Genomic DNA, 10,034 nt, shown 5'->3' on the forward strand with positions numbered 1-10,034 from the left:
ATTACATAGGGCGATTGTTCTTATATCGTAGTTGCGGAATTGATATCGTATATGTAATTTTTTAGTCCAGTAAGGTCAATTGGCAGAACTGCGTTTTATGTTATAATTGTTGCGGGCACTCGTTCAGTTTAATGTAATAATCTTAAAAAACCGGTTAAAGATCGAATATTATATGAAGTCTCATTAAAATCTGAAATAATGAAGCGGTCGAAGCTACTATAATCTGTATTTTATCCATCACGATCTTAGTTGTTCCAATAATATTAGACAGTAAAAATAAGTTTTCACTTGTTCAAACTTGGAATCTCATAAAACAACCAATTCCATGTATTAAGGGGATTTGGTTTGCCGTTTTGGTTTACCAATTTCAAATGTGTCAACAGTGAACATCACTCATCACAACTCTTGGCTACTTGCCCTAAACAACATGAAAATAAGATAATTAGGGTCCAATTCCACTAACTAAATCCACAGCCAAAATTGAACGGAGTGGGAAAAGAGAAAACGACTTGTAACTTTGTAAGTGGAACAGGAACGGAACCCCGTTTAGTGTGGTTAAAATTATTTGAGCTGCTTCTTCAATCTGTGCAGTGGAGGCTGTGGAGCTGTGCCTATATGATCAGCTTTCTTAACTTTACCTCTTTTTTTTTTTTTTTTTTCTTCTGAGAAACAACCAGATCGGACCAGAAGGGTTGCAGAAGACCTCTCAGCCAGTTGTTGGCTGTTACCGGCGGCTACAGTGGCTACTCCCTCCTACCGACTACCCCCTATCGACACGTGTCGCGTGGTGCAGCATGATAGGATAAGGCTTCCTTGGCTTACATTCACCCCCTTCTCGCTTTCGAGAATTTCATAGTCATGACTCATCAACTCCATCATCCCCCTCCGCTCCTTCCTCTCATAATGCTTTCTGCTACGTTGTTTGTTGTGGTGTTTTGTTCTTTCATTTTCATTTCTTAATGATTCAAGATGAACCTTAATTATTTCAGTGCAATCTGTTGAGGAAGGCATGGTAGCTATCCATTGAATGTATGTAACTAGGTAAACAATTTATATTTGTCTAAAAATGGACTCAACGTATATTGGTAAAAAAAAAATTATATTCATATTCTCACATCTCGATACATGTATATATAAACGTATGTGATAGAACAAGATAATTCGATCAATGACAAACCCTTAAATGATCAAGCATGATATCGATATTTTGAGAACATAATTACTACTCTTAGCATCTTGTACCGTTAGAATCATGTGAGACGTTCGTGTGTTTACTTCTTTTTACTCAAAACCATATTAGTTTGTCGTTTGAATTTACAGTTAAAGATCTTAAGTTTGTAGTTCAAGTTCAGCATGATCATATGATCATGTTGTTAGTAGATTGATTGATCATGTAACCATTGACAAACAATGAAGTTTCCAAATTCGCACATATATTACAGTCTATATTTTACTAAACCAATTTTTCTTTAAAAATGGACTCAGGACCAGACCTGTGATTTGAAGATCTAAGACGAGTTATAAAAATGGTGCACTCGCCTCAGATTTTGTAGCTACGGATAATTAGATAAAAAATATAAAAAATAAAAAGCTTAAAACGTTGAAAAAGAAAAATTAGAATTTTTATGAAACTTTTACATATGTAAGTATGTAACTGAAAGAAAATTTGGGTGCCCCAAATAATTGGTGCCTCTTGGGCCTCACCTCCTGTACGGGTTCGGAACTACTACTTTGGCACAGTGGCAGCCACTCCCAGTGCAAGAAAAGCTGCGACAACCATGCTAAAGCAGCCCTAGCATTACTGAAACCGTATATTCTCTGTTAACCCTATACCCACCCTTTTCTCCATTACGATGAATATTTTGCATCAACACCTCCTAATTTGCTTTTATCTTTTCGTTTTCAAACTTCAAACTCAATCCCACGTCTCCAAAGTTCAAGAAATTTAAGAAATCCAAACTCAAACCCAGCAAGCAAATATGGAAGCTGTGATTGGCTGCCTTTGGTTCTGCTTTATATGCTATATATAGCTATAGGGTTTCCAGCAGAGACTAAAATCCTTAAAAAAAAGCTAAATGATTTTATAATAACAGTTACCTTGTTTATTGTACCCAAAAAAAAAAAAAAAACAGTTACCTTGTTTATTGTTTCTGGGTTTTTAACTTTTGATGGAGAATAATGCTGATCAATTCTGAAGCCAAAGAGAAAGCAAATGCTTTTGAGAAAGAAGAAGATGGGAGAATCTTGGGTAAAACCCGAGCTTGATTTCACGCGAGTTAATTAAAAAATTGGCTCATGGAAGTTGGAGAAAAAGTCCAAGCAACTTTTACAAACTTTCCCCCTCATCCTTTTTATTATTTTCTATTTTTTGATAAAAATGATGAGAGTGCATGTCATCCCAATTTCCAACCTCACATCTCACTTTGGTCTTTGGCTTTGGATTAACATAACATTACATTTTGCATGCGCCCTTTGTGAGAAGATTTACCACTTCTGGTTGAGATTTTTAACCCCATTGTAATTTCTGTTGTTTACTATTTTGGGTGAGTTCTTGATGAAATGAATGGGGTAGTTTGTTAACAATCATTGTCTCATTTTTGTGACCCATTTTTTGATCACATGTTCATCTCTCTAGCTAGTAGTTGCTACATAAACATCACTTGCATGGAAATAACTAGCAAAATCACATGGGAGCATGTCCCTTGCCAACATCATTGACTAAATTTTTGGTAGTGTTGCTACTTTAAGTTGAATGTTGCTTATGAAGAATCATCTAAAGTTCAAGTTATGAGTGATAATCAATCATTGCTCAGGATAGGAGATAGATAAAATACTTAAACATAAATCAAATGTCTACTTCAATCATAAATCAAGAAAATTAGAAAAAGTACGCTACAAATTAAAATCGTTAATATATGCACTAAAACAAAACAACGATCAAAGATATGATATCGATAGCAACTACATACTTCCACATGGAAACTTCATACGACACTTATATTATGTAACTAATCTTAATTCGTATGTTCAGTCGTATTAGTTTGCAATAGAGTTTAGAGCAATATCAGTTTTACTAAAGACATTACGTACGTTTAGAGTTTAGAGTTGCATGAACCAAAATTTTATGACCATGGAAAATCTTAATATCAAAGTCTAATTACAAAAGAAAATTGACGGGAATTGCAATTTTCCATACTGATGGAAAAATCCAAAGAATTGAGTTCACTTTCTTCCTTCTTGTGAACCAAACAAGGGGAGATGTCCGAAGAACAATACTAACTTTACAACTGATATGTTCGAAATAATTACAAAAAGCGATAAATACAAGTATTTGTATGTATGACTTAAGTTATGTTTAATTTAAAAGTTATTTGGATGCTATAAAAATCTAAATACGAATATTCACACGTATGTATCTATCGGATAACAAAATCTAAAATCTTAACATGTTGTCAATCAAAGATTAAATTCTAAACTTATTGATCAAGTTCATGCATGTAATCCAAAAAAAATATAAAAAAACCCCTAAAAGTTTTACAGCAAAGATCCAGCTATGTATCTCACGACAATGATGAAGAAACAACGAGCCAAAGACCCAACCCCCCATTCCCAACTCAGACGACGACTTGAGCCGGGGGACCCACAGTCCGACCCTGCCAAACGTGTTGGACGAACGAAAGAGAGGGGAACACGTGGTGGTGTTGTGTAGTGGCAGTGACGGGCCCGCAAAAGGACGAGGCCGACGAGATCGATGGGCCAACGCGGGAAGGGGAGATTGGGCTGGCCCAGCATCAGGAGGGGCCCACTGAAAACGTACGTGCGCCCTCTCTCACACGTCCTTGTCTTGGACGCGAAAGTGGAGGGGGAGGCTAGCAAATTATAGAAGAGGATGAAATAGTTTGTTTAATTATTTTTGTGATGGGGTTGAAATTATTGTACTTGGGAAAGGTATATTCTGAAGTCTATGTAAAGCATATGATTCCCTATCTCTGTTTGTGTTTATTTAAACTATTAAGAGTTACATTTCTTGCCTCGTAAGCATGGTTCTTCTATATGTCATTGTATTTGACGTAATGACAATTGTAGCTGAAAAGAAACGATAATTAACAATTTGTATTATATAGTTTAGTACTAGTGTTCAATCTTCTAGCTAAACGAGTTTGCTTCACATACATGTTCACGCTTAGTAACATAGTATCTCACGTTTACAAATAAAACACCTATGTTACTAGATCGTGTATTATCGTTCGTTAATACTCGTGGTTTTAAAAATCAGCCGAATATTTTAGTTCTAAATGAAGTGACAAATTAGAGACCGGTAGTTAATCAAGGTGGCTAGAGGTGTGAGTGTATGCACACAAGAAATTGGCAAGTGATGTCAATCATGCAACATAAAATGGGTTGGCGTCGGGTCTATTTTAATCCACATTTGGTAACATTAGGGGAGTACTTGCAATATTTAAGCAAGAAGCAAAGTTGAAACACAGGTGGTAAACAACGCACCGGCCAAACTAGTTGTAATAATCTCCTCGCACGATCCAAACATATTCATGAATGAATCACCATAAAATCCCAAGTAGTGATCGAAGAGAATTATTGAAGTACTGAGTGAGCTTGAGAACCTGTCAAGCATGTAATGGAAGATATATATGATCGAATTCCATGTACAAGTTTACAGTTGGATGGATCACTCACTCTCCGATTGCCAGAACATGCAAAGTACGAAATGGCCCTAGGTTTTGTCGACTGTCGACGATCATGGAGGACTTGATTCATTGGAGGTAGAATTTTATATGCCAAGCCAAGCCAGGCCAAGGATGAAATCGATCAGGTAGCAAGAAAATCCAATGTAAAGAGTTTGTCACATTCATCGGTAACAGATCTACCATAATCAGATGCATGCATACACTTGATGTCTCACGAAATATTACGAATACGAAGCCAAATAATCATATTTGACCTCAAAGTCTGAAACTATTACAAATATTTTCTGATTCGACTTTGGAATAATTTGAGATTTCCTTTTCAAATATTTTCTTAATTATTAGTATCAAAATCTCTACAGAAACTCCAAATCTAAAACGTGCTAACTAGATGAGAAAAACAAGCACTTTTATTTATTTTGTGTACTTTAATTAGGGTTTATGCATATAATCTTTCTCAACTTGACGAGAATAACGCTTAGCTAGCTACATACGATATATAAAATCTATCTCATGCAGTCATGCATGTGTTTGCCATGTCAAATTACAGAAAGCCAACTGCAGAATCGATTAAATGAATTATATTATCATTAATTCGATCTCACATGATATATATAGATCGATGATCTCTACTCGATCTTAGTCTTCCGTCAGTTCTAATTAAGCTTCGTTACATATGAAGCCTAATCAACCTGTTGGAAATGAAAGAGGCAGCTAGCAGACCAGTTCCTATATATGTTCACTACATGTAGAAGAATTGTTAATGCTGTACGCTCCAAACTTCCAATATAATTGATCTCAATGGGTTACAGTTTTGATCGATGATGATGAAAGTCATGAAACTAAGGAAGGAGCTTCAGCATGCTTGTTAACCAGTAGTACGAAGAAATATAAAATACAAATGACCAAGTAAAATTATACATCAATCGTCTTAAATAGTGATGGAGGATCATCGAGAGTGAGATTACGCGATCCGTTAAGTAGTTTTATTTGATTGGATGAATCTACGAATCAAATCCACTATGATGATGATGATAAATTGATCGATGAATCAGATCGACTGGGACTCAAAACTAGAATGATCGAGGCCCCAAATGACAGCAACATGAATCGATCTTTGCTTCCCATGAAAACATCATATGCACATGGTAGGATCTCTGTTTTAATTTTCCTTTTATTTTCCAGAAACTAGGATTTCTATGATTAACAATATTGCACGTGCGTGCTGTAACATATTAACCTAAGCAGCACCACCTGCGCTACAGAGAAAGATCCATTCTCAGCCCTACAGTTTCCAGGAAGAACCATCCTCCATTCCTCCTCCTCCTTTTTAAGAACAACATGCTCTATTCCTCTAGCATAAGATCGATGATCAAGTAAGCAGTGGCCCAAAACTTGAAATGGGGCTGGCATAATTGAAGCCCAAGAAAAGAAAGAACATGTCAGGTCAATGTCAGAGCTCCTATTAATCTGGTTCTGCTGCATGAACTATATATAGGACTAGGCTAGTAAACCTCAAGGCCCTAAAGTACGTACCTTGTTATGGCGTGGATTCCGCTAGGGTTTTACTTGCTTCTCATATATTCCACTCATACGACTATTAACTACCTCATCCATTACCCACTACAAGTCTGAAGTCTCCCACTACTCCCACTACGTACTCCCAATTTCATCATCATATATATACAGAAATCTCACAGATGCAGTTGATCATTTGTTATTTCACCAGGTGAACAGGTATATGTGCAGCTTATATCTTACATAGATAGCCATCACCTTTATTTCCTGCAGTTTTGTGTTTTTATTGGTGCTGGATTGTATTGGCTATTCTATATTTGTTTCTACTCTTTTCAATTAGATTGGTAATGGGATGTGTTTTACAAGCTTGAATCACTTACATGTTGTGGATGGTCTCTAGTTGTGAGTACCTGATCTTGTACACTACACGATGAATATCGTTCATCACGTACGCTAACAATCGATTAATTCAATTCATTCCATTTTGAGGATCAGATCGATCGATGTGCATATATGTTCTGAAGGAAAAGCAGGATTTTTTTTTTTTGGGCTATTGATTTGGTAGGGTATATATGCATCAACTAATTGCCTGCAGATTACATGGGACTCAAATAATGCTACTGGCATGCATGGTTTCTTTTTCTTTTTTTTGGTTAAGGCATGCATGCATGGTTTCTGTGGAAATTTCAATCTTCATATATATATATTTGTGTGATCATCACTTATTTCCTGGATTTTGCATATTTTAGTTTGTGGCCTTTTTCGACAATTTTTTATTTATTTTGCGACAATCTTCACATACAAATATATGATTCATTTTCAGTTGTTGAGCTGAAGAAAGATGATGAGAACAAGCTCCTTGTGCTTTTCTAACTTCCAATTACCTAAGTTTTGCCTTCAGTCACCATCTATTGGATTAGCATCTTTAGGAAGAACTTGGGCACGAAACTTTAAGGTACTTAGAACTAGTAGTCCTACTGAATCATCTGAAAACTACTTCAAAAGCATACAATTGTCTGATGCTCCAGCTAAGATAATTTGGGACGAAAAAACTGTAAAGCCGTCTCCTGAGACTATGTTGGTTTTTGATCTTGAAACAACTGAACTTGACACTAAGAAAGGAGGAATCGTTGAAGTCGGAATGAAGGATGTCCAAGGTGGCAAGAACAGTTGTTTCCAGACACTAGTAAACCCTGAACAAGATATTCTAAATTCTTACATCCATGGTATAACAACCGACATGGTGAGACATACAGATGTTCCAACGTAAGTATATATCTTTCGATTAAGCAGTGGTTTATAGTGTTTCTCTTCTTTTACTCAATCCCTGTTGATGCACACCAAGTTTAATATTAGGCATTAGTCAGTTCGTACGTAACGTCCAGAACTCAACTTTTTAATATAGGATGAAAGAAGCGATTCCATTCCTTCTCCGGTTCATCCAAAGCCGCCAAGTGCTTGGAGGGAAAGTTTTGCTTGCTGCTCACAATGCAAAACGTTTCGATGCACCCTTCTTGATTGAAGCATTCAGACGCTGCTCATTTGATTTTCCTAATGACTTGCTGTTTCTCGACACCCTCGCTCTGGCACGAGAAGTGAAGAAACTGTACGTATGGAAATTGATCCTTGAGAGAGCTATGAACTTGTTAATTGTTTTAAGTTTTAACCAATTCCATTATTAATTTCCTCATTGACAGGATCAAAGGCTCCTAAAAGCCTCTCACTTAAGGCGCTTGGTGAGTTCTATAGGATCCCTTTAGAGGGCCAACCTCATAGGGCCATGACAGATGTAAACTTGCTAACATCTGTACTGGATAACATGATTTCTGATCTGAAGCTTGGTCCGGCTGACCTATTGCAAAGAGCTTTCAAGGCTTCGGATTTGAATATATCAAAGAAGAGCTGAAGCTTATATGGACTTGTGTTATTTGTCTATATATGTAGCTTATTCATGCAGATAAGTTGTTCGCTAGAGTAATTAGTCTATTTGCTGTCTGAAAAATACGAGGAGATTGAGGATGATGGTTTCGTACGTAATTGACGTTGGCAGAGCCCTTATTCAGATGATATATATATATATTTTTTTTCCGGTGTTTGAGTTACATGTAATTTTATGTTGTAAAATATAAAATGAAAGAGATTTAGAGAAGAAAAGAACGACACTTAGAATGAGAGAATATATTATTGATATCATATAAGAGACGAGATCATGGTATAAATTACAATAACAATCCTATATGGCTAATTACAAGAATGCCCATTAAATTAACTATTTACAACCCTTGAGTATTCTATGTTATTAGCTTCTTTTGATATGTGCTCCAGTGTTGCCTAGTCAAAATTTTGCCAGGTAATAAAAACCCTATGGGACAAACACAATCATGGTCGACGGAGAAAAAAGTATAACGCACACGTAGCAGTGATAGTCAGAACTCTTGATTTCGGTGAAGCAGTTTAGTCTGGATCATATGATGTGAGTCCGTGGGAGAAAGATGCATGATAGTTGCTACACCAAAACCTTGCCCGGTAAACCTAGTGGGACAAACCCGTGGTCGAAGGGAAAAGATAAGCAAATGCATATATTTCGAATAAAGGCACCTTCAAGATGAAGTATGAGTAGTGTGACCAATTTAATGTGTGCCTCATTAAAACCTTGCCAGGTAACAAAACCCAGTGAGACAAAATAACCCTGGACGAAGGACAAAAGAGTACACAATGGTCAAGAGTATGCTTCAAGATACTCCCTCTAATATTGACTCCCCATGAAAACTACAAACTACGTACATTCATTTTTTTTATCAAATTGTAAGAAATAATTTTCAATGACATCAATATTCGAGAAAAGTTAATTCGAATCATGAAGAATACTATTATCTTAAATATTAAAAAAAAACAAGGATTGTGTCTCAAATTTTATTTATCGATCATCAAAAGAATGTTCTTATATGAACTATTCTATATTTTTGTTATTTTTGTATTTCTATTTTACATATACTATTTTTTTTTGTAAGTTTATAGTTTTTGTTTTTATACTCATGATGATAAATTATTTTAATAATTGATAGATCATAATTTTTAATTATTATTATACTTATTTATTTATTTTTTAATAATTGATAGATCATAATTTTTGTAAAAAATTTTCACTTTGTATATGCATGTGACATGTATGATAATATAAATATATAAATACTTTAATAAGTATGTGGTAAAACTAGAAAATAAAAATCAATAAGGAAAATAATTAATAAAATGCAATCCATTATGGCATTATTATTGAATTAGAAAGTTTAGAGAGAATAAATGTAATATTACTTTTTGTTTAATCAGTGTCCTTAATAGTCATTGTGTAAGAGAATAAATATGTCATTTAATAATTCATAATAGAGTGAGGTCAAGTGAGCAAATTTGGAGGTCCCAATAGCCGCACTCATATTAAATTCATAACGTTTCTATCATAATTTGCACATTTGGCCTATAATAATTGTAGAATAATGTATGGGTTATAAATTGGTAAATGCTTTTGGCATTAATTACATGTGCCTTGAAATGACATTGAATTTGACACAATTCAAATCAGTAACTGACAAAACGTATATGTTAATTTACACATAAATAACATGATCAGTGCTACACGTCATTATACAAATGACGTTACATTCTTAAACGGATTTTATTCAAACCTCATTATGAGCAATGTTAATTTGTATCACTAAATGCTTCAGGCATAAATATTATTCCATATATGTAACCTTTGGAATAAATGACAAAATTAATGGTCCTACATTACCGGTTAAATGCATGACTTCCAGA

The sequence above is a fragment of the Fragaria vesca genome, linkage group LG3 (genome assembly GCF_000184155.1).
Source record: "Fragaria vesca subsp. vesca linkage group LG3, FraVesHawaii_1.0, whole genome shotgun sequence".
Classification (NCBI taxonomy): Eukaryota; Viridiplantae; Streptophyta; class Magnoliopsida; order Rosales; family Rosaceae; genus Fragaria; species Fragaria vesca.